The 26,908-nt window shown below is 39.6% G+C and overlaps 1 long non-coding RNA gene and 1 pseudogene across 1 annotated transcript in view; one reads left to right on the top strand and one right to left on the bottom strand.

The window, feature by feature from the left end:
- The window catches only part of LOC105500489, a 104,389-nt gene extending 94,444 nt beyond the window's left edge, over nucleotides 1–9,945 (bottom strand). The window contains exon 1 of the long non-coding RNA XR_001000040.1: nucleotides 9,687–9,945. This is a non-coding gene — a long non-coding RNA (uncharacterized LOC105500489). The remainder of the gene's footprint in view (nucleotides 1–9,686) is intronic.
- A 15,045-nt stretch (nucleotides 9,946–24,990) lies between these two features.
- On the top strand, nucleotides 24,991–26,177 carry LOC105500913 (annotated as a pseudogene).
- The last annotated feature ends 731 nt before the right edge of the window (nucleotides 26,178–26,908 follow it).

Raw genomic sequence — 26,908 nt, 5'->3', positions numbered from 1 at the left:
TTTTTTTTGAGACGGCGTCTCACTCTGTTGCCCAGGCTGGGGTGCAATGGTACGATCTCGGCTCACTGCAACCTCCACCTCCCCGGTTGAAGCAATTCTGCCTCAGCCTCCCAAGTAGCTGGGACTCCAGGCATGTGACACTATGCTTGGCTAATTTTTGTATTTTTAGTAAAGACGGGGTTTCACCATGTTGGCCAGGATGGTCTTGATCTCTTGATCTTGTGATCTGCCCACCTCAGCCTCCCAAAGTGCTGGGATTACAGGCATGAGCCACCATGTCCAGCCTTCTTTTAACTTTCAATCCTCCTTTGTATTTACATTCAAGATGTATCTCTTCTAAGTATAATAAAATTGGACAGAGTTCATTTTTAATACGGTTTGGCAACTTTTCTTTTTAAATTGGAGAATTTAGTCTATTAATATTGAATGTAATTGCAGATAAATTTGGGTTTATATTTACCAACTTGTTTGTTTTCCTGTTTTACTTACCATTTCTTCAACTTGTTTTACGTTACTTTTTCTCTTCTTCTTGTCTTTAATGAATTATGTATATTGTTGTTCTATTTTCCCCTCCATTAACTTGTTAATTATATATTATTTTACTATTCTTTTAGTTGTTACCCTCCTTGACAGCATGCATTCTTGATTTTTTTTTTTAGAGTACAAACTAATTCTTTTATTATTCCCCAGATAATGTTAGGGTCCTTAGCATACTTTAACTCCATTTACCCCCGACCACCACCTTTTTTATTCTTTTCATTGTACACACATTTTAAACTTCATGAGCCCTTTGTTTGTTTATATAGCAAACATTCATTATATTTGTTCTATTTGCCTCTTCAACTACTCTTCATTTATTCCTGTGCTTCTGTGTTTCTGTCTGGAATCATTTTGCTTTTACCTAAAGACCTCCCTCTGGTACTTTATTTTTAATAAAGCCTGTTTGTGAACAATTCTCTCAGGTTTTTCTCATTCTACCTTCTCTTTGAAGGATACTTTTGCTGAGTAAAGAATTCTAGGTTGACAGTTACTTTCTTCCAGTTGTCCTGGAGATTCTGAAGGCTACCTAATAACTTTAGCTAATTTTAGGCAGAAGGTAATTTATTAAAATGTGTTTTGTTGTCTGCAACTAGGAACTTTGATGACTACAGGGTTGAAAATCACTAGTCAGGTGTCCCATTCAATAATAATTGATGATTTAATAATAATAATGATGAGTTGTAATTACACTTTTCTCACATACAAATGTCTTATACATACTGAACTCTGCTTCTGAGTTTCGTATTACATTTTACTTATTATTCTTGCTATGGAAACAAGCTGTTATTTATTTTTAATTTATAATACATTAAATAATAATATATTCTCACTTTGCTGCTTTTCTTTTTCAAAATTTTACTCATATATTCCCATCATTTTTTTCTTTCAGGTAATCTTAAGAATCATTCTGCAAAGTTAGAAACAAAATCCTAAATGTTATTAGGATTTTGATACAAAAGTACCATATTTATAAATTAATTTACACTCAATTTACAATATGTCTTTACTCCAGGAACATGTTGGCTTCTGAGTTAAAGAAGTTGCATGTCTCTGAGAAGACATGTGTGTGTGTGTGTGTGTGTGTGTGTGTGTAGCCTGTACATTGCATCTTATTTTTGTTCATAAGTATAGAAGCTTTTATAGATATAAATTAAGTAGTTTTCAAAATGTTTGCTAACTGTTTGGCATACAGGAAAGTCACCATGCAGAATTCTCTAGTTATAATCATTCTTCCTTAATCCTTTTGACTTTTCAAGGCACACAATTCTATAATCAGAAAATAGGGACAATTTTACCTTTAATTTCCCAATTTTCATGCTTCTTTTTAAACTAAACTTTAAACAACTTAAAGGAAAATGTTAGACATTGTGAAACATGGTATAATCCTACAATGTAATATTATTCAGCCATAAAAATAATGAAGTGCTGATAAATACTACAGTCATGGATGAACCTTGCAAACATTAAGTGAAGGAAGCCAGTCACAAAAGACCAAATACTGTGTGATTACTTTTATACTGAAGTCCAGAATAAAGAAATCTATGGAGACAGAAAACAGATTAATGGTTGCTTAAGGGTGGGGTAGAGGGAGGAATGCGGTAGGGGAGGGAGGTGGGATGGAAGGTACAAAGCTTCTTTTTGAGGTGATGTCTAAAACTGATTGTGGTTGCACATTATCCATGAATGCATGGTATGTGAACTAGATATCAATACACCTCAAAAAAATAAGAACTGTCTACAGAATGAGAGAAAATTTTTGCAAACTATGCATCTGACAAAAGCCTACTATCCAGCATCTAGAAGGACCTTAAACAAATTTACAAGAAAAAAACAATCCCATTAAAAAGTGGGCAAAGGACATGAACAGACACTTTTCAAAAGAAGATATACATGTAGCCAAGAAGCATATGAAAAAAAGCTCAACATCACTGATCATTAGAGAAATACAAATCAAAACCACAATGAGATAGTATTTTACAACAGTCCAAATGGCTATTATTAAAAAGTCAAAAAATAACAGGTGCTGGCAAGGTTGCAAAGAAAGGGGAACACTTATGCACTGTTAGTGGGAGTGTAAATTAGTTCAACCATTGTGGAGATAGCGTAGCTACTCCTCGAAGACCTAAAAATGGAACTACAATTTGACCCAGCAATCCCATTACTGGGTATACACCCAAAGGAATATAAATCACTGCATCATAAAGACACATGCACATGTATGTTTGTTGCAGCACTATTCACAACAGCAAAGACATAGAATCAACCTAAGTTGATTATCCTTAGCAAAATAATGCAGGAACAGAAAACCAAATACTGCATGTTCTCACTTATAAGAGCTAAATAGTGAGAACACAGGGACATATAGATGGAAACAACACACACTGGGGCCTACTGGAGGGTGGAGGGTGGGAGGAGGGAGAGGATCAGGAAAAATAACTAATGGGTACTATGCTTAATGCCTGGGTGATGAAATAATCTGTACAACAAATCCCCATGACATGAGTTTACCTATATAACAAACCTACACATGTACCCCTGAACTTAAAAAAAAGAGTTGGGATAACCTGAATCTTTGGCTTGTCCCTGACTTTTAAAAAGCTAGAATTTCAGTTACGTACGATTTTGGTTATAGGTTTCATATAGCCAATCATTTTGCTCTAAGGCCTCATTCACAAAAGTTTGTGCTTGGATATATATGGTAAAGAGACAGGAACACTGAAAACTGCATCTTCCAGACACTCTTCCGACTAGCTTCCAGTATGTTCTGCCAATGGAAGGCACTGGGAGAAGACTGGAAGACTGGAGGATGGAAGAAGCCATCCTCTTCCTATTTCTGGTTTCTGATGGTATATCCGATAGTGGCAGCAGCTGCAAGGACAGTCTAAACTTGATGCAGCGGCAACAGTAATACCAAAAGCAGCGGCAGCCAACAGCAGCAGCAACAGTGGGATGGCAGCTGAGGTTCCTGGATTCTGTCCAGCAGCTGACTCTTAAAGCAGGAGCCTCTGTGGCATGATGCCCTGACTGCTGGAAACCCGTGACTTGAATACTAGTTGTTGACAGCAGTTACTTTTTTCAGTAAACTTGTCTTCCTCCAGTCCTAGTTTAGGATCCCCCACAAAAGCAGAGCCCGATATAGGGACATTAGTACAGTAATGTACTTGAAGTGAGGGAGTGGAGAGATGAGACAGAGACAGAGGAAAAGACAATAAAGGGTACATGGATGAGCTATTACTACTGAGGGCAACTGGGGCTCCATTCCCCTTGGGGATCCTCAGAGGAACTGGGTACCATGCATACCGGAATGCCTCCTCATTGAGTTTTAACCCCGGTGGCTGATAGATCTCTTTGGGGACACTAAATCCCCCGCACTCCTGGGCTGCTCCCACATGCAGGCTGAGCAAGCTCCCAGGGCTTGGGAAAGTCTGAGACAGAAGAAATAACAGACTGGCTGTAGTGAAGTCAGAACCCACCCTTGCCCCATGGGATGTGGGCAGGGCACTAAGGCATCTTTGTATGGAAGTTTTGTATGTTGTTTTCTTTGAGCATCAGAGTGATTATAAAATGCATTGTGAAGCTTTGAAATATTTAAAATAGTATCTCCTTCATTGAAGTTTTAAGGAATTGGTTTGTAAAACTATGAATCCAGTGCTTTTCTGGAGGTAGATCTTTGATGCCTTTTTACATTTCAAGATGTGCCTTCTTTTACTGCATTTAAATCAACTACAGAAATAGGATGTGATTAGTTGGAACCCGAATAATTGACCAGATAACTAGAGGCTGTAAAACCTGCAATTATTTTTGCACCAACCTAATAAAAAGAAATCACAAAGCAAAATTTTCAACTGGGTTAGCTGCAGGCAGATATAGATCATAGACATAGATTTGGATTTTAAATGTGCTCATCTCTATCAAGCAGAAGAATACGGAAAGAGTACCCAGAGATCCTGCCCACCAAAAAGGCCATAAAGAGTGCCAAATTTCTCAGTTTATAATATTCACTGAGGATAACTGAATTAGTCATGCTTGGTATTTCTGATATAGCACATCAGGGCATATAGAATATTCTCTATATGAACAAATAAAGAAATATACCTGAGGAAAGAGATAGCAAAGGTAGAGAGATCCCTGGGGCACAAACAAAAGATACTTATAGTTAGAGAAAGTTCATTTTTTTCTTATTTTAAAAAACAAGTTATTTAAGATTTTACATGAGATGTTTTGACTTTCCCTTCAGTGCAAAACCATTTTTGCCTCAAATGATTTACCTAATAGACATGAAGAACTGCTATCAAGGCTTTGCTCATGCAGTTATAACAGTGAGAAAATTATTTTACATCAGCTGCTGACAACTAGTCCCCCTCTCAGGGGCACATAATGAGAGAACTGTCAGGCAGATGAGTGTCCAGCGCGGAAATATTTAATTAATGAGCTCTTGTCTTGCCTCTAGGTAATTCTTCACAGTCCTAAGGATAGAGAGAGAGCACCCTCTGATCAATCCAGGGAATTAAAAAAACACACACACTCACTGCTGAAAGAATTTCAGTTTTCATTTTTTTAAAAAATCCAAGTTACCTATAAAATTTCATGGACTTATTTTTTTAACATGCTTAAACTTTTAAAGGAGGAGACTGCCATATGATCTAGATTTAGCATTTCATATTTTAGATCTTAGGTCTTTAAGGAAAAATATAACAGAAAGCTACTATGAATTCATTCCCATTTTTAATAACTGTAATTTGGTCATTTAAACGGCACTTCCATAGATTAGAAAACAGTAGCGCAATACATGGGAGATATTTATTCAGTGCATTCACAGTGTCTGCTGTGTGTTCTAGAGCCACAGATCCCTGTAATATATTTCCACAGTCCCCAATTTTGGAACCACCCCATACTTCAGACTGGAACAATGCCAGGTTGCTCTGGAATCCTGTTTTCTTGTATCAAGGCCTTTTGACTCTTTCTTGGAGAATCTTAACCTCTGGTCATGAGCTTGCATAGCTTGCATGTTCCCTTTAAGAATAACATAGAGCATCTCATTCCTAGAAAGAGCTTCTTCCCTCTGTTGTTGCTGTTCTACAACAAAAGATTGGGGCTTCAGGGCAGGTGGGGGAAGGGGGAACTGAGAAGGTGAGGTGGGGGCGCAGAGTGGAATTCACGGAGGTGTCAGACTAAAAGCCAGATCTCTGGGTTTCTAATGCAATGCTCCCGCCTTTAAACTAAGTAAGCAGAGAAAGCATTAAACGAGTGACTGGGCCTAAGCGTCTCCAGGATTTTTCCATCACCATTATTCCCCTTGTCCACCAATCCACAGCCCACAAAAATTTATTTTATTCCTGGTGACATTAATAGAATATGTTATTTTTTTATTTGCACAAATTTGTGAGGTACATCAGACATTTTGTTACACATAATGGGTACTGAGTGACTTAGGGTATTTGGGGTGTCCGTCACCTGCGTACCATACATGTTTGTTAAGCATAATCATCCTACTCTGCTATCAAACATTGAATTTATTCCTTCTATCTTACTGTACGTTTGTGCCTTTTAGCCCCTTCTCTTCATAACAGCATATTTTAAAGATGATAGAATCCACCATAGTTGTAACTCCTGGAACTGACTCTGGCTTCTTCTGGTATATTTTTAGCATGTTTAAATCAAATTGTAGTATCACTCTCGACTTCATATTCTAGAATTCCTAAAGATTACAGGTATCCATTTTTGTAATATGAATCAGTTATCTACTTAATACATTTAGAATAATATAAGATCGTTCTATTTAAGTAAAGGCTAGGGATATTAAAATTAATTTTATAGGAGAACATTCTGAAGATTTTTCTAAAAAAACACGAAGATGATCACCTGACATGACAATGAATTAACCCTGTGTAAAAATATTGGGGCAAAATGGAAGTTTATAATTTATTAAAAAAGAAAGTAAGAGAACGTTATATCTTGTAAAGCATTAATGAAAGCCTCTTTAGCAAAATTATATGACTAAAGAATTCAGGCATATATTCAGGCATATCATTCGCAACACAAAAATACTGCAGATCCTGTACCTACTACAAATGGCATCCAGGTGACCAAGGCTGGTGTTCCCAGAATGTCACTGTGGCTGGTGTCTGTTTTGACTGGTCAGCATCCATGCCATGCTAATTATTAAATATTTTAATATTATTCTTGCAAGTCTCCCCAGAATAACCTCAGTATCTGTTCTGTTCCCAATGGTCTTTGCAACAGTTGCGAAGCACCCTCCTGCTACAGTAAAGAATTCTCCTTTATATCAAATCTAAATTACTTTTGTATTAGGCCTTTTAATTGCAAGTAGCAGAAATGATACAAATTAGCTTGAGCATAAAGGGACTTTATTGGCTTGTGTTCCTGGATAGAGCTGGCCTCCAGAATTCAAAGTACATCATCTAGTCATCCTTGTTCTTTCTCCCCCTTCTCCTTTCCTCTTTCTGCAGCTCTCAACGAATTGACTTCCTTGCCTCCTCCTGAAGCCAGGCTTCTCCTAGGTATATGAGTTGGAATCATATCTAGTCAAATCTGGATCACATGACAACCACTCCTATGCAGAAGGTAGAAGGAATGTGATGTGGAAGGTACTGTCTTTGGCAATCCCACACCCAAGCAGGATGAGGAAGGGAAGGAGTCCTGCCACTCCCAGCAGGCCTCACATCAGCAGCATTAGTAGCTGGTGAGAAATGCAGAATCTGGAGCTGCATCCCAGACCCACCAAATCAGAATCCAGAGCTGCATCCCAGACCCACCAAATCAGAATCCAGAGCTGCATCCCAGACCCACCAAATCAGAATCCAGAGTTCAGCAAGATCCCCAGCTGACTCCCATGCACTTTATAAATGGAGAAGGTTTTTCTCCTGGGAAAGGTGCCGTGAAGGATGACATCATTACAGAAAGGGGAAGGAGGAAAAAAACAGATGTTCACTCACACACAACTGTGATGCCACACAATTTCCTTTTGATTAGTCTTCAGTAAAAATGATGAACTAATTATTATTCTAAGTATCATAAACATCAACACTCATTTTAAAACACAGGCCAGGTACAATGGCTCACCCCTGTAATTCCAGCACTTTGAAAGGCTGAGGCAGGCAGATAACTTGAGGCCAGGAGTTTGGGACAAGCCTGGCCAACATGACGAAAATCCATCTCTACTAAAAATACAAAAATTAGCTGGGCATGGTGATGCACGCCTATAGTCCCAGTTACTCAGGAGGCTGAGACATGAGAATCACTTGAACCCAGAAGGCAGAGCTTGCAGTGAGCTGAGATCCTGCCACTGCACTCCAGCCTGGATGACAGAGTGAGACTCTGTCTCAAAAACAAACAAAACATCTGTAGGTCTCCCTATAGTTTCTTGTTCTTTATAATTCCTATTCTCCTTTATCAAGGCTAGCAGCTAACTTAGCTATTTTTAGTCTCACTTTTTATCTTAGAAATGATTTGCTATATAATGGCCAGGCACAGTGGCTCACATCTATAACCCCAGCACTTTGGGAGGCCAAGGCAGGTGGATCACTTGTGGCCAGGAGTTTGAGACCAGCCTGGCCAACATAGCGAAACCCTGTCTCTACTAAAAATACAAAAATTAGCCAGGCATGGCAGCATGCACCTGTGGTCCCAGCTACTCAGGAGGCTGAGGCATGAGACTCGCTTGAACCCAGGAGGTGGAGGCTGCAGTGAGCCAAGATCGTGCCACCGCACTCTAGCCTGGCTGATGGAGTGAGACTCTGTCTCCAAAAAAAAAAAAAAAAGAGAGAGAGAGAAAGAAAGAAATAAGGATTGTTGTTAGGAGGAAATCAACACTGTAACTGTTTGTTTCTGTCTTTGACCCTGGTTAAATTACTCTATATCCTGCCAGCATACCTGCTTGCTATTGATAGGGGTAGCACAACCTAGTAGTTATGAGCATGGATCTGAAGCTAGGGGCTGGTTTAAATCATGATCTACCACTTACTAGCTATGTTCCTTACCTCTCTTACCTTGATTTCTCATCTGTAAAAGGGGCTCATCATAGTTGTGAGGAGAATTAAGTGAACTAATATTTGTGCCTGGTATGCAGTAACCATTACGTATATTTTTGAAACAAATAAATGTTGTTGGAGTGAAACCACCCAACACATCTCTAATGCTGCTTTGTGACTAATGGATTAAGTGAGCACTTTGAAAATATATATATTACTTGAGTGATTAAATTGCCAAGCTTCCCACTTCATTTACATCTTATTTCCATTTCTAGTGAATCACTCCTTCTAAGCACAAGGTTGTGAAAGGAAATCTTCTACACTAATAATAGCATTGCAAGCTACTATAACCAAGGCTTACTTACATAATATCACCAAAGCTCCAATAAATTTCTCAATTTAAATATTAAAGTAAAAATCAGTCAATGATCTGTTAGCTGGAAAATATTTGGGGTGAAAGAGTGATTACCACTAAAAAATAGATTGAAGCCATTGTTGCTTTTAGAGCCTAGAGAAATGCAAAGATCTGTTATTCTAGGTAATTTACGTATTCTCTCTGCCTCCTTTATGGGCTGCTGGAAAGATTAAATGATTAACGTGTGAGAAGTGCCTAGAACAATGCCTGGCTCAAAGTAAGTAATCAGTAAATGCCAGTTCTTATGATCACAGGTATTCGGAATATAGGTTGCGGTGATCAGGAGTTATGATGACCATGGCAGGTGGCAATGCCCCAAAGTGCAAAAGATGTCAATTCCTCTTCCACATCCCCAGACAACACGCACATTCCTCTCCACAACCAAGAGAAGTGGGCATTAAAGAAAGGAAGGGCAAGAGGAAAGACAATTCTAAAAGATCACCAAGGTGTATGGTCTGAATTATTTGGACTCGTTCTGCTGTGATCTTAGCCAATTGACCCTCTGCCCTAATTTCCCTACCTGAAAAAAAAAGGCCAATTTATTAAGGGCTTTTTGATGCGTGGGTGAAAGAGGCTGTTAACACTCGAAAGTATTATAGATTAACAATCTTTCTAACCATTTTAAATATTAGCAAATGTTCCAGCTCACAAAGTGCCATGGTTTTAGTGGCCTGGAAAACGCTGCAATTTGTTCAAACATCAGTGGGTGTTATTTCTGGATGTTAATCAGTACCATTTACCTTGAGAACCTGGAAAATGTGTGGACTGTGCAAGTGCGCCATCTGCTGGTCCTGGAGACTCCGCGTCTCAGGGCAGGGATGCTTGTCCAATGAGGCTGGCACAGGAGCTCCTTGGAGAGCAGCAAACCAGCCAAAGCTGTTCCCATCACCTCAGGTCCTGGTGCTGAATTATCACAGCGAACACGTTGCTTTCCCAAAGGCAGATGATGTGTTTGAGAGGGTATGTGTGTGATCTTTAAATAGTTTTGTCCTTTGTGCTTACATTATCATCTAGGAACAAAAGATAATTTATTGCATCTCAGAAATGAAACGACTCTGAGATAGCATCTATTTCAAATGCCTCATTTTACACGTGAGAAAAAAATGTGGTCCAAGAGTCAGACAATTTTCCCAAGTTACTCAGCCAGTAGTGGCAGGACAGGATCCCCAAAGCTCCTGCCTGGACACTTACTCTCACTACCTTGGAGAAGGTGAAGGAGGGCAGAGGAATCTGCCAAAATGAAGAAAACTTCCCAGCCAGTGTCCTGGGTCACTGTATACATCTTACTGACATGGGCACTTTAGCCATAGTTTGCAAAGAGCTTTAACTTCTCTTTTTACACCCATATAAAAACTTTCACCTCTGGTTGTAGCCAAAAGTCAAAGCCCTTTTATGCCCTATTGCACTTATGAAAGGGGAAAAATACAAGTAAGGATACTTTACCTTGTTATTATTTTCACTTCCTGAAAAGCCAAAGATCTAGCAGTTTAATCACAAAGTCTGTCCTGTCATTCAGCAGCAGATGCCAGCCTCTTGCCTGGCAGCCACCAGAATAGACACAAGAACCCAACAGGTCAGAAAGTCTACACTCTTATTTCTCTACCAGATAGAAGTCTCTCTTAGCTTATACAGGCCAACTATTTTTTTTCATTGGTCTTAGTCCAATACTGACATATTTGCCTGGGTCACCTGCCAGTCAACCAGGAGCACTCATTCAACCGGGGTGTGGGTACAGAGAAACTCTAGTGCCATCCAACAGAGGGCAGTAGTGCACAGACACATAACCACCCTGCTCAGCTCTCTCCTATCAGAAAAAAGCGGGTGGGGGGCACAGGTGCATATTCTTACTGCTCTGACTATGTTCTGAGAGTGGAGCCAAACATTTCTCAGATGCCAAAATCAATCTTAAAAGTCAATGATCTGACAAGGACAAATATTAATTACTAATTCCTGTTTCCCCCACTTCACGATGCTCAGCTTCATACTCTGCCCCTGAGCCTCCCAAACCAAAGTTCTTTTACCACGTGACAGAGACACAAGCCTTGGATCCATCTAAAAACAAGGCTGACAAGTTTCTCACCACCTAGCAACACAAAAAACTCTAAACACAATCCAAAGAATCCCCAAGGGAAACAGCTTCAAGAATCTTGAAAATCATACCTATTTTTGTTTGTAATGTGTGAAATTATTACAAGTATGTTCACCAAGAGGACTATTGATGGATGACTCACAATTTAGCTAAATTCAATGAACCACACACTGTTCCTATCCCAGTAGGTGACTCATGCATTTTTTATTTCAAGTATCAAGTGTTTGCCAAAAACAGTATTTAAAAAAAGTAATGAAAATTGTTCTGAAAGAGCTCATGAATAGGGTAGGACTACCCACCGACAGCCTCATTTGTGCTCTGACCACTTACATGGGATTTGGTGGGTCTGCTAGAGCAGTACTCGACAGAGAGTGCGCTCCCCACAGCAACGCTGGCAGGCGGAGGGCAGGCTCTGCAACTCACCACACGTGGTTGTCTCCCTCAAACCCACGTCTCAGCAAGGACTCTAAAGCCCAGTGATGTATATGTGTTGGGGGGGTGGGTACATATAGGTTTTGCTAAAACATATTAAAAATAAATGCATACATACATTCAATTCTTGTTTTTCTTCTATTGAGCTTACCATTTCTCCCCCTGCCTTTTGTAATTTAAGAAATCTAATTATCAGAGAAAAATGGAGGGAACAAAAGGTCACTGAGCAGAAATAATGAAAATGATTGCTGGTGAGGAACAGTTAAGGGGTGTAGACTTTATTCTGACCACTAGTGTTTTCGCGTGCACCTGCTACTAGGCTATTCACAAAACCCTTGGTAAGATTCCCCCTTTCTCAGCCTGCTTCTCTGACCAGTCAAAGGAAAAGTTTTTAGGTCCCACTGACTTCCAAAAAAACCCTCAAGTTCACTGACCACCTAATAATACCCTTGTAAAGCTCAGAAAGACATTACTGCCTACGGATTTGGATGTTTTAATAAATATTTACAGCTTTGCGGTATTTCAAGGGGAAAGGATTTTAGCACTTACAAATGCCTTTTCAAAGGATGTGAGGAAGAGACAGAGCTCCCAGTGCTGTTAGTATTTATTGCTAAAGCTTACTCTTCTTTTACATCACAAACAGTGACCATTTTTCAGGTTATTTGTTGACTTTTTAGTTTGCTGATCATTGCAGGCAAATTATGATGAAGTGTACACTTTCCTTTAAGGTCCCAGGAGACTTTCCTCCCACCATGCATTGTGGACATTGCTTCTTTCATAAGCAGGTTCTAAAAAGTAAGTGCAGGAGGAACTTAGTTGGCTGACCCAATGCTTTGCATTATATGGTCACTCCTTATAGGTTTCTGATCTCTTGTTGCTTAGCAACATCTACACAAATATAATTTCCATCCAGTAGTGAAATCAAGTATTTTTGGCCTCTGTCAACATCAAGATAAGCTGATATCTGGTGACCCCACACAGCCAAGGATACTTGCTGCTATTTTAAGAGATAGAAGAGGCTCTCTTCTTCTTGCATGCCTCTTCTATTTTCTGTTTATTAATTGCTGTATAACAAACTACCCCCAAAACATAGTGCCCTAAAAAAACTCCTCATACAGTCTGTAGTTTGCCAAGGCTCAGCTGGATGGCTATGACATTTGATCCTTCATGCAACTGCAGTAAGATGGCAGCAGGAGCTAGAGTCTTCTCAAAGCCAGACTAGGCTGGACATCCAAGATGGCTTCCTCCCTCAAGTGACTGGTGCCTGGGCTGGGATGGCTGGAGCCTGGGCTGGGATGGCTGGAGCAGCTGGAGACTGGGCAGACATCTCCCTTGCCACAGGGCTAGCTTGGGCTTCACAGCACTGGCTCGCAGGAGGCAAAGTGGGTAGAAGAAGCTATGGAACTGATCCACTCATGGGAAGGGATATGTTATCACTGAGCCTTGTTAAGAATTGCTTGTGCATGCTGATAATAAAAGGAAGACCAACTTTTAGTTGGTTTTAGCATACTTTTAAAATTCTTTATAGACAATGCATCCCTTTAATCTCTGTACTTTTAAGTGCCTTGGTACACCACTGCCTCACAGCATGGCTGTTTCAGAGAGTTGGACTTTTTGCCTCGTGACTAGCCTCCCCCAGAGCCTTCCAGGAAGAAAGGCAAAATCTGTGAGCTTTCTTATGACCTAGCCTCAGAAGCCATATAGCACTGCATCCCCAGCACTGTGTGGGGGCAAAAGCAAGTTGGGAGGACCATCCTAGATTCACAGGGAGAAGATCAAATAAGTATGAGTGCTGGAAAGGAGGCTTCCCTGTGTGCCGTCTTTGGAGATGAGTGACCACATTCTCCACTACCATTTGCTCCATGTGGTTCAGAACCACATGATGATTTAACCAAAGCTGGGGTTGACTACACTTCAACTAACTGGAAACTACTACAATAGTAAGTGACTTTGCTGAAAGAGATTTTGAATTCAGAATTTCACTGAGCCTTAGGATCCTCTGATTGAATTTTCCTTAACTATTTCTTGCTGAAATAACAGAACTTCTGGTACATAGGGCTGGCCTACTGCCATGACTTCTGAGTCAACCAATTTAACTCATCTTAGCCTCAGGCCAAAATTCTCGCAAATGGCTATATTCATACTCAATTCCATTTCTCATGTGTACTCATCTGACCAACTGGGAACTTTCCAGAGCCATCTCTGGAGTCATAATTCAAAACTTTTCACAGAGGTTCTAGGCCAGCTGTGAATAGAATCTTCAGGTTTCCTGAACCCACAAACTATAGCCAACCTGGATGTCAAGACCCTACAGGCTTAACTATTTCTTAAAATAGCAATAGCAAGCCCTTCTTATGAGCCAGACACTGTTCTCTGCTTTACTAATAATAACTCATCTAAAACTCATAACAACACTATGGGTAGTAACCATTATTATTCTTATTTACAGATGAGGAAACTAAGACCCAAAGAGGTTAAGGAATGTGTCTTAGATTCCAAAGATAGTAAGTAGAAGAAACATTACAGTCAGATTCCAGAACGCAAGCTCTTAATCATCACGGAATGATACTTCATAAGTTGTACAGTCAGTATGGCTGGCAATAAAGGACATTTATATAATTATGCACCATATCCTTGAAAAAAGTTCTTTTAGTCAACAATTAAATCAGCCAAATGTCTTAGACATTGTTTTAGTCCATTCAGGCTGCTATCACAAAATACTATAAAAGGGCTGGCTTATAACAACAGGAATTTCTCACAGTTCTGGAGGCTGGGATGTCCAAGGTCAAGGGACTGGCAGATTCAGTGTCTGCTGACGGTCTGCTTCCTGGTTCATAGACAGCACATTCTCACCACGTCCTCACATGGTGGAAAGGATGAATGAGTTCCCTTGGGCCTATTGTACAAGATTGCTAATCCCATTCACAAGGATTCTACCCTCACAACCCAATAACCTCCCAAAAGGCCCCACCTCCTAATATTATCACCTTGAGGGATAGAATTTCCACATATAAATTTGTAGGGGAGGAGACACAAACATTCAGACCATAGCAGACGTACTAAGGGGTACTAATGATATGATTTGCTCCCCAAACACAAATAGTTCAATATGTTCTGGGAGAGGCAAGACTAACACCCAAACAGTAAATGAACAGTATCAGATGCTACCATATGTAAATAAGACCTGAACTGTGTGGTGATTTAGACTGCAATATTCAGCTGAGGTCAGAAAAGATATTGTGATGCTAGACACAGCACTTTTCCATTCAGCCAAATCACAAAACTCGTATTTTTTTTTTTCACACATGCAATGTCATTCATGCCTTATGGTCTCTGTATAACGACATGATTAATACAGAGTGGTCCACTGAAAGTCAGATCCACGGCATTACACAGCAGCCTGCCTTCAGCTGACTTTCCTCACGAAGAGGCTATCACTCTATACTCTTAGGATGCCATGAAGCAATAACAAAGATGAATTGGTTTTTTAGATCTTTTCACAGGGGGCGTGACTTACGGTCCGAGAGAGCAGGTTTCTTGTAGAGGAAAAGCTGAGCCCTCAATTGATTCCTCTACTGAGGTAGAAGTGTGGATTGTCTCAGGGAATAAAGCACCCTAAGGGCTATCATATTCCAAGCTCCAAATCTGGTTCTTGCCTTAGGCTGGTCACTTAACCTGCAGACAGAGCAAAAAACTAAGGGTAAAGAACTTACAGGTAAATAACAACATTCAAAACATATTTTTCTGCGGTACAAAAATACTAAACAGACACTGCATTTGGGTGAAAACTATCCTTCAAGAGAACTGACCTATTCAAATATATCTACTTAATGGAATTTCTGGGTTTAGAATTGAGTGTGTTTTAAATTAAGACCCATATTTTTACTAATGAAGCACGAACTGAAAAAAACAGCATTGGGAAGAGAAAAATCAGATGTGTAGCATGCAAGAAGACTGCTTTGCTGCCTCTGCGGGGGAAATAAAGTTATGAGCATCATGGTCAAATTCAGTTAATTCATTCCTATCACATCTAATAGGACTACTTGAAGAGAAATCACAAAGTGTCAGCAAATAATGATTCTTACTTCAATGGTAAATAAATACCTGTCACAATGAAATTAAATTGCTCAAGAATAGACTCTGAGAGCATAATAAGTTGTTGCAGATCTTAAACTTTGAACAAGAGCATATTTCAAAGAAATACCTTCTTTTAGGAGGAGATTTAAAAGAATCAGTTATATTAACTGAGACTTCCTTAAAAATGAATTCAGCAAATGCTGCTTATTGTTCTCTGAATATCTGATTAGCACGGACAGTTAATAGTCAAAATTCAAAATTCATCAACAGATTTTTATGACAACAGCTATCTTAACTGCAGATCTTTTAATATTATATCTTCAATGGCTTTTATGAAAATCTCCAGTTACTGAAAAATATATACTATTTTTTATGAGATTAATTTAACAAAAGTCTATCTCAAAATTTTTGAAACATTAAAAGCTTTCTCACAAAGAAATCAGAATAGAGCTATTACAAAAACAGATAAAAAATCTATAAGACCACCTAACCTATTAAAACAATTATGTAACTGAATAATTTCTTAGTATAATAAACAAAATTATGTGTTCTTGATGCCATTAATTGTGTCAGCCCAATTAATTAACACTAGATACTATAGGGAAAACAATCTATTTATATTTAAATTTTATAAAAGAACAAAAATATTTTTATTTTAAATTCCCAATAAATACCACACACCAATGGTCTTAACTGACCTAGTTTTAGTTAAAAGTAAAAACTACATTTAGGTTCAACCACAGAAAAGAAGAGGCCACTTTTCTAGTTTAATTATTATGCTTCAATTATCTGGGAGCCGTTAGTTCAGCTCTCATAATTCTAGAGTTCTATTACCATGTCACAGAAACCTTAAATTATATTCTAGTCCATGCTTAGAATTGTCTTACTGTCTCTTCCATACTTTTAAAAGCTGCATTCAACACTTGTCTTTGTGGTCTTTTGCTAAGGATCCAGGAGGCCCACAGGTCTGAACAAACACATTGTGGTCTTCCAACTGGTACCTGGCTTCTGCTACTGGATTTGCCAAGTGACTCCTCCTGTGACTCTGGAAGCCTTGAAAAATTTGGCATCACTCTGTAGATTAACAATAACTTTATCCATCTTCTTTCCCACAACTATGGGAAAGGCTCTGAAAAAAAACAGAAATCATAACTTTGTACCTAATTTGTGATTTTTTTGTAGAAGGAAGTTCTCTAGGAAAATTAGAGATTGCACAATCTTTAAAATACTAATAATCATAATCCCAACAATCTCTTTGCTGTATTAAAAAACTTACAGGAATTTATAATAGCCTCAAACTGGAAACAACTTAAATGTCTATCAACAGGAAAGTAGATTCATACAATGGAATATTATTCAAGCATAAAAAGTATGAACTACTAATACATAAAACAACATGGACAAATCTCAAAAACATTATGCTGAATGAAAGAAGCCAGATTCATAAGAGTACTCATTGTATAATTCCATTCCTATGAAAGCCAAATACAGGTAAATGAATCTATGGAGCTAGAAATGAAATCATGGTTGCAGAATTAGGGTAATTTACTAGAAAACTGCACAAGGAAAATGGCAGAGGGTGGAAATGTTCCATATGTTTTTAAGGGGTGATATTACACAAGTACATATAATTATCAAAAATGTGAGCACTTAAAATCTGTGCATTTTATTGTACGTTACTTATATATATGTTAATAAAAGAATCTTAGCAAAATGTCTCCTACAGGAGTTACAATTTGCTAAGGACTCTTCCTCAGACCATAAGAATTGATTTAGGACTAATAATAGTATTAATCTCTGGGAGAAAGAAATGGGGACCAGGATTAGAGGTATTGGTCAAAGGGGACTCTAGCTTTATCTGTAACATTTTTCATCAGTTTAGCACCTTGCTCTTTTCCCTTTTATCTAGGAGATGAATTTATATTGGTATATGGAGCTGCCACATTATTTTTTAAGGTCATGTAGTTGTATCAGCCAGAGTTTATCAGGGAGGCAAAACTACTTAAAGTTATGGGCTGAGAGAGATAGTATAGAAATTAGACCTTGTACAAGTGGTGGGGGAGCTGGAGAAGTAAAGATCTGGAAGGGAGATTTTGACATTTCTGAAGAGTTACTAGTCAATATGAGAAGCCCCTACAGTACTTCAGGCCACAAAGCGGTTCAACAAAGGGGAAGCTGGGGGGAATCTATGGGAAGCTGTTTCCTCTGTGGGTCTCTAGCAAGGTGCCAGTCAGGAGGAGAAGTTGAACATGGGACAAAGAAGAGTGAGGGCTTGCCAGCAACCACCAGCCTCTCTGAGTCTGTCTCCCATCCAATCTCCATGCCTTTAAGAGAGTAACAGGTGCTGTTCACTTCCACCTTGCAAATGTCCCACTAATTCCTCTTTTGGCCAATTCTCACTTAGAATCCTACAGGAAAGGATTCTGGGAAACATAGTTCTAAGTTTTACCCAGTTAACCTGGTACTGGTACAAATTACCATGATAGTATTTCTTTGTACGGCTTTACCGTCATTTAATCAGTCACCTATTGATGAGCACTTGGGTTGTTACTGAGCTTTTGCTATCACAAATGGTGTTGCAATGAATATCCCTGTCAATTCCCTCCCTCCACACATGCAGGAAGGCATCTGTAGAATACAACCCAGGTGAGGATTGGTCCAACTTGATCCAAATGTCCATACCTGGTCCACCAAAATTGGACCCAGCCTTGTGGGTGCTCACGGTAAGAGTCAGAGAGCAGGTACTGTGGCTTACTCTGTAGGTATTATGTAGGCACTATGTATATAGTACATAGTATATACTATGACTACTAGGTAATTTTGGCTCCCCCAAAATTACACCATTCAAGTAAAGGAAAACAGTTCCCAAAAGCAAAATAAACAGTTTTTATAGATTGGGGTTTTTCACCCTCAGTGCTGTTGACATTCAGAGCTGAATAATTCTTAGTTATCACAACAAAAATATCTTCTGAAAGGTAAACTCATACGTACACCACCACCCACCAATTGAGAACCACTGGAAAAACAACATATTTTAAAATTTAGAAGTAGAGCTAAGTCATTTTGCATAATAGAGAAAGAAAGGACTGGGGTTTGGGGGTGATAACATAGGTAAAAAGGGGACTGAGCATGGTGGCTCACTACCGTAATCCCAGCACTCTGGGAGGCCAAGGAGGGCGGATCACTTCAGGCCAAGAGTTCAAGGCCAGCCTGGCCAACATGGCAAAACCCCCTATACTAAAACTACAAAAATAAGCCAGGAGTAGTGGCAGGCACCTGTAATTCTAGCTACTTGGGAGGCTGAGGCAGTAGAATCGCTTGAACGCGGAGACGGAGTTTGCAGTGAGCTGAGATCGCACCACTGAACTCCAGCCTGGGCCAGAGAGGGAGACTGCCTCAAAAAAAGTGGAGGGGTGGGCGTTGAGAATATTAAACAAGGAAAAAAGTAATTGAGAGAAGGAGTCAGAGAGAAAGCAGCTCACAAGATAGGAAAGTAATATTGGATGTTGGAATGTGTACAAAGAGGAACTATTTTTAAATTTTTGACATTTTAATTTTCCCTCAGGGTCTAAGAACAATCATTTCAAACATTGTGTTAATTTTTTTCCTAATTTTAATTATCTTCCTTATCCTCAGATCTTCAGGAAAAGTTCTCTACATATAACCACCTTATCTATGTTACTGGTACATTGAGGAGGTGTCCAGAGACAAAGAGACAAGATGGCAAACGCATGGACAAGATGCTATGAGGAAGTGGGATTCAGAAGAATGTCCCAGAACACACCACCCCGGGGAATCCACAGAAATACTGGGGAAAAGACACAGTGGACTTCCCACTTTCCGTGGATGGGGTCTTGACCCATTTTAAGAGGCTATTAAAGGAAAAATTGACTGCAGGAGGCAGGTCAACTTGGAAACATGGGATATATTTTTTTTAATTTTAGTCATGGAGAGATGGAAGGATGCGTAGAGGCCTGGTATATAACTAAGAGCAGGGACTCTGGAGTCAGAGGGTCTCTGTTGGAATCCCAACTTTGCTGCTTATAGCTATGTACTTTTGTGCAAGTTTTTAAAGCCTCTGAGACTCCATTTCCTTCTCTGTAAATAGGGAAATAATAATACCTACCTCATAGGGTTGTCAAGAGGAGTAAATGAAGCACAATTGTAAAGTGGATGGACAAGAGCTTAGTGTACACAAATTGCTGTACAAGGGCTTGTTAAATCATATAAATAAATATGCATCAAAATGTTAACAGTGATTCTTTTGAGGAATATTGTTATGGGAGTTTTGAATTAAATTTAATATTCACCTCTGAATTGTTTAAATTCCCTACAAAGAGAATGTATTACTTATAAAATCAGGAAAAAATAATAAAAAGATTCCCATTTAGGAAAAAATGCAAACTATCCATGAGAATCTTCATGATAAGCATCAGAAGCAAATTCTTTTCTACAACAAATGATAACAATCTACTGATTATAAAGTTTTCTGTTAAAATATAACCCCTATGTTTTAAAGAAGTTCAAATCTGGACATGTGTCCAGCTCAAGATTCAACTTATCTATCATCAGAAGACAAGTAAGACTAATGAACACATTTGTTCAGGCTCTGGTTCAATGATAAGAGTCTATTACCTTCATAGGACTCATTAGTGTCTGCCTGTAAGAGAGAATATGCTTGAATCATACAAATCTTGCATTTCTTAAACAGGGACCAGGTTCATTCATTATGGGTGAATAATTAAAACTGCTGTAGCTGTGTCTTTAATAAGAGTATCATACATTTATAACTATTATAGATCTATAATAGAATTACCAATAAATAGGACTCCGCCCTCTTATTTACACTTGGAAACAATAGCAATGTGCATACTGCATGCAAAATGCTCACATTGGAGGAACTTTAAAAATCACAATGTAACTCAGCTACATCTCTTACATTTTTATACAGGTTAAACTTGGTTTAACATAAAATCTACAAATATGTGTTACACTTTCATGCTGTGTAAGAACCGTATTCAGAGATTCCCAGGATTTAAAGGCATGCATGCTATTGTTCTTGCCTCCTGGGTGGCTTGCAGTCTACTTGTGAGGACCACACATGTTCCTTGGCTGGTGGGGGCAGACAGGAGGGAGGAGTAGGAAGGGGACTTGTATTAGGAGACACTCAAATCTTCTTCTGCACCTACTGCAAATACCATCTGTCAGCCTATCCTTTCCCTCTTCTGTAACTCAGGCTAATCGATTACAAAAGCAGTAATAGACCCACCACATAGACAAGTGTGGGGCCCAGGAAACACTGGCAGTTTTGTTTTCCAAGAAGTAGACAGTGCAAGACCCCTGCAGCTTACATGATGGGACTATAGAACATCTAGCATAGAATTCCCAACCTGCTATAACCAATAGAGGGGCAAGGAGAATTAAAGCACGGATAGGGTGCTACTCCAAACTATTTTATGGACCAACACACTGGGAGTCCTTGCCCAGCCACAGGCCTCCATCTTTTAGCAAATGTATTCCTCCCTCATGTTGGAATTAATTTCCCCCTTCCCAACTCCAACCACGTGCTTACAGGAAAATGTGGCATGTTCTTATATGATCCTGACCTTCTAGTCACAGCTGGCATCCAAGGCTGAGCAGCCACCTGACCCAGCCCACCAGAGTTCTCTCTTAGCTTTTTTAAAAAAATGGATCTGGGAGAGTCGGTCTCTCTCTCTGACAGAAGAAGCTGTAAAAGGAGAACTCCCATGCAAGGTGTCAACAACCCCATTAACTGCCAAGTGGAGAAAGCTGGTCTGCAGTGGGAGCAAATAGAGCCAGCACCAAGAGAAGTAGAAACCAAAAAGAGAGACAAAGTCCTGACAAGCTGGTTCCTGGTTCGAGGGTTCCTGAGGCCCCGCTGCATTCCTTCCTGCTCGGCTGGTGACTTGGTCGTCCTCCTCTTCTTTCGGTCATGTCAACTACCCCAAGACCCTTCCATTCAATATCCCTTTTGCCTAAACGAGTTAAATATGGACTTCTGACACTTATCTAAAGTCTAGTAACTCAAATTAGTTTTTCTCAACCCAAATAAACTATGGAATAACCCTTAAATATGGTTTGGGTACAGACAGCGTATTTCTTTACAAAACAAATTCAGTGCTATGTTGATATTCTATTCGATTGATTGTTGTAATGGATTTCTCTAATTTGCAGAGATTTCATACCAAATTTGTGTGACAGATTTTTATTACTGAATTATTAGATTACCTTGAAGGACAGACCTTTGTATCTGTATTTTCTCTTCTTTCTTTTCAATGATATTGTCTTATATTTGGTGGCAAGCAAAAAACCTCAGGAACAACTTGGTAGACTTCATGTTCCAAGTATAAATCGTCCTGTGTATACATTACTCTTGGTCATATTTCATGAGGTTATAGTGTTTTAGAACTGGAAGGAATCTCATTATCTTTATAAACCTTTTGTTAGAAGCCAACTGGAGTCTGATAAAAATCTTGAAGAATCAAATAAGTATATATTCAATCAATACAACCTCTTTAGAACACTTCTAAATTACTACTGTCAGTCCAAAAAACAATAATACTATTTTCAATATTAATACTTACATTCAGTTTGGGAACCTTAATATCCCTTCTTTCTCAGTCCTTTAAGACAGAGACCAATCTGCCTTACTATAAAAGGAACAATAACAATATTAAAACAAATTGGTAGCATAAATAAAAACCATACAACCTCATTATCTTTGTGGAGTAAGTGATTACAGTGCTGCTGGTTACCTGCAGAGGCAAAATGCTACCAGTGGCAATTTTGGTGAATTAACTGGGGTTTATTGGCATACTGTCAAAAATTTAGAATGACTCATGGAATGAGTGTTAATGGAGTGAAACCTTCATTCCATCTACTTGGCAAATGGCAAGGCAGTCTAATTGTTTTTCCCTAAAGCAACACAACAATCAGATATTTAGACAGCTCATTACTTCCTTTCCTACTGGAAGAAACAGGAGTCATGAGACAAGAGAAGAGATCTAAAAAGCACCGAGATTTTTGAGTTTTATTAGATTTGCTGAACCTGCACTACATGTCTGAAATGCAGGACTGAACAAAAACGACTGCATCTCTAAGGTAAACACAGTATCCAAGGGAGAAACTTTATGTTAATAAACAAATGTTACTGAGTAACCACTGCGGACTAAGCTCTGTGCTAGATACTTCTCAATTGTATTACCTAAGAAGCAACTATGAAAAAAAAAGTATGAGACCATAATTAAAACTAGTTTGTAGAGTGCTCATATCATGGAGGTACCTAAGTCATACAACCCCTTACTATACAAAGGGTGGTCTGCCCATCGCCTGGGAGCCCGTTAGCAATGCTGAATCTCAAGCCCTACCCCGACCCATGAAATCAGAGCTCCATTTTAACGATCTCTCCATTTGCACATTCAAGTTTAAGCAGCACTGATTTAACCGTCTTGGCTTATAATTGAGAAAAATAAGGCTCAGGGTGGTTAAGTGATGTGTCTGACCAAACAGCTAGTTAGGAACCCAGCTGGGACTCCCAGGTCTCTCAGCTCCAGTGGAACTCAGGATACTGCAGGATTTCAGACAACAGGGACTTAAATGTGTGTCATTCCCTCAAATAACCACCAATTGTTCCCATCTTCTCTGTGCAAAGCACATACATACAGAGAGCCTGAGTGAGCCCAATCATCCTGCCTCCTCCCAACACCTCCTCCCACTGATACTCCTGCACAGTCCTCCCTGGAGGTACTTCCCCTTTGCCTGTCCTCATTCTAACCTTTTCCAAGGCCCTGTGAAAGAACCAGCTGGCCCATGAAGCCTTCCCTAATGACTCCAGTCCTCTTCAGTTTCTGCCTTTCTAATTCAGATTTGCTCCTACATTCTGCATAGGGCATTCTAAAAAGTGACTTATTACACCCTGACACATTTTCTAATATTATGTACTAGACATATTGGCATATGGTTATATAACAATAATACAGATGCAATCTTTTTCTCTATAGTGCTTTTCAATAATTGTATCTATGTGTCCTTTCCAAAATAGATTATTTGTATTTTATCATATTAGACCATCACTTAATACAATATCAGAAATAATATGAAACTCTTGTTGGTGGAAGGCATCCTCTCTAAAACATCCCCAAGACATAGACATTCAGTTTTTTACTTGCATACTTCCTGTGTTAGGAGGCTCACTACTTTTTAAAAAAACAGTACCTTTTTAATTCCTAACTTTAGTTATTAGAAAATTTTAAGCCAAATCTACTTCTCACTAACTTCTACCAGTGTCCTCACTTCTGCCCTTAGAGGTAGTTTTGAACTGGCTGAATCCATCTTCCACAGGAAAGCACTGCAAGTATTTGAACTAATTTAACAAAAATAATTTGGAAACACAGAAGGTCTAGCAATTAGAAGCAATGAAGACCTAAGCCTGTATCCTGCATTTCCTGTCTGTATGCTTCTTAATGAATTCATACTATCCATAAATTTGTGTTGAACACCCACTATGTTCTGGGCTCTATGGAGGACATGCCTTGTGGAGAGATTATAGGACAGAGGAGAGATGACAAGATCACACATACCCCTGAAGCTGCAGAATGGAAACAATTTCACAATGGAAGCTTGAGCCCATCTCATCTGACCTTGCGTTTCATCCAGGTCTTCCTAAGCTACCAAAGTATAAGCCCCTCTAGTCATCCCGCCCCTCCCACACACTCACTCCAGTTTGGTTCTATGTTCTTCCTTAGCAAATAATCTTCCCATAGCTGCTCTTCTAGAATTCCATCTCCCAAGTTAATAAACTCCGCTGAACTCTCAGTCTTTTCCCAGAACACTAACTCCATCTGCGTGGCAGGATTTCCACTGAGGATGCTGCCTTCCTCTCTACTAAAGTGAAGGCTGCTTATTTTCCCAATGATGACTCACAACAGAGCAAGAGAAGAAGGAGCTGCCATTCTTTAAGCCTCCCAATGGCCTTTTAGATTCCTTACTTATTCATTCATCCATTCAAACTAGGGTCCTTCACCCAGTATACAAACACATCTTCTAAGGCTAATGCATTCTAGTTACAGGAATAACTAGAGAATCTTGTGACAGTCCCTCTCAGCTCTAATGGCAATTTGTCCTCTCTGGACAACTGTAACACTGAGTCAGGAACGGCTGAGCTGACGACAGATTTTAGATTGTATTTCTGAATTCCATATTTCTTCCAAGAGGAGAAAAGTGAGATCTTTTCTGCTATTTCATCATCACATTACAATTTGGAGAGGAAAATTCTACCTTCATAAATGCTAGAGAATGAAAGATAAACAATGGAATGTGTAATGCTAAAGGCTTATAAAGTTTAAACCTACCATGATTTAAAATGAGGTATCTGAGAGGAAAGGGATGGTTGGTGCAGCCTCCAGTGTGGGGGATTTTAAGGTGCCATGAGAGATGACAGAGGACAGGGTCATGGTGGGTGCTTTGGTTCCAGAAGAGGCCCAGGAGGAGGGTTCAGGCTTTTTGTGCCACATATCCTATTTGATTTCTGTGTGAAATGGCCTTCCCCCGGGTTAAGCCAGCACCTGATGAAATGTCCTTCAGTGAGGCCTTGCTGAAGAGAAATCGATAGCTGGCTCCCAACTCTGCTGAACAGGACTCTGTCCTTTCTCTGGTGACAAAAATAAACAATGTGACTGATATTTGATTGTGGCTCTAATTTGAAGTACAAATTCAAGAAGTCTGACAGGTGGGATCATACAAAGACAGAACGATGGCTACAGGCCACAATGCAGCTGCTCTGGTGGTAATACTAAAGACTCTGCCAACACTGGAAGCTGTTACTGCCCTGGGGAATAAAGCTGTGGAAAGCCTCATAGCACAAGATCCTGCTGAAGTTTTGACTGTGCTGACCAACAAAACTGGCTTGAAATCAGTTCTTCTGATGCTCCAGTGAAGACTCTCACTACAACAGTGTCACTCCATCTTGGAAAACTGGACCCCAAAGTCTATTTGGATAGCAAAGTATTGCAGAATGCCTTGGCAGCCATCCCACCTGCCTGCTGGAGTGAGAGAAATGCCTCTCAGTCCATAAAGTTCTCATCAGACTACTCAAGGACTTGAGGATTCGTTTTCCTGACTTTGAGCCACTCACATTCTGGATCCTTGAGCTACTGTGTCATTCTGCTGTGATGAACAACCTCACTAGACAGCCTTTGGCCCCGTTGCATATGAGCATTGCTTGCAGATTCTGACTGAAATACTGTTCCCGACAGGGTCAGTGGGTATCGCTGACCCCTGTGAGAGTACACACAGTCATGACCATGCTACTGCAGGACATGGTCTGCCACACAGCTCCGACTCTGGTCCGAATCCTCTCACATGGTGGCTTTAGGAAGATCCTTGGCCAGGAGGGTGATGCCAGCCATCTTGCTTCTGAAATATCTACCTGGGATGGAGTGATAGTAACACCTTCAGAAAAGGCTTAAGAGAAGCTGCCCGAGAAACAGGAAGGAGAGAAGAAAAGGAGAAGACAGAAGAACCACCTCAAGGAGAGAAAGAGGAAAGCATGGAAACTCAGAAGTGGCCTGCCCTTCACTCCCTTTCCTACCCAAGGGGGAAGACTGGAGCCTAAGCTAGCTGCCAGTGGGCTTTACATCGCGGCAGGCATTTTCATGGGTCAGGAAGACAACAGGAAGGAAAATAAACCCTGTAGAAGGAAGTGTCAGTCCAGTGGGTTTTGATACTGACTTAGCAGCCAGAGTCTCCCATTTATGACCTATGCCATCCATCTGTAATGAAACGGGATACCAACATTTCTTCCTCATACTCTAGAATCCCCAGCTCCTGAAAACCCCTCTCTCAACTAATAACTTTGCTGTTGAAATGTTGTGAACTGTTAGTGTCTGGAAAACTTTTTCTAAGAAAAACAACATAAGTACTTCCTAGTAGGGCATATATAAATAATAAATATAAAAGGAGATAACCTGAGAGCAAATACTGCTTTGAAGATCTACAAATTTCTACTTTTTCCTTAGTGACATAACTCCTAATGAAGCTGTTGTTTCTAGATTTTCCCTTCATTAATTTGGATGATATGAGCCTAAAGACTAAGAGACTCGGTAAAGAAAGAGAGCAATGACTATGGATGACTTTTATTGTGAACTTTGCAAATTAACAAAGCCATCTGGCTACAGAGAACCCCACTGGCTGACACCCAGGCCATGTCAACTCCTGTCTTTAACTAAGCTTTCACAACTTAAGAGGTCTTACAGCCTAACCTCACTGCCTGTCCTGGACTTCAAAAAGTATAGCTATGTGATTTGTTTATTGCATTCTATTTCATATTCTATTTTTATCCCCCAA

The sequence above is a fragment of the Colobus angolensis genome, unplaced genomic scaffold, assembly GCF_000951035.1.
Source record: "Colobus angolensis palliatus isolate OR3802 unplaced genomic scaffold, Cang.pa_1.0 Scaffold119, whole genome shotgun sequence".
Taxonomy (NCBI): domain Eukaryota; kingdom Metazoa; phylum Chordata; class Mammalia; order Primates; family Cercopithecidae; genus Colobus; species Colobus angolensis.
This window is presented reverse-complemented; position numbering and strand designations above follow the sequence as displayed.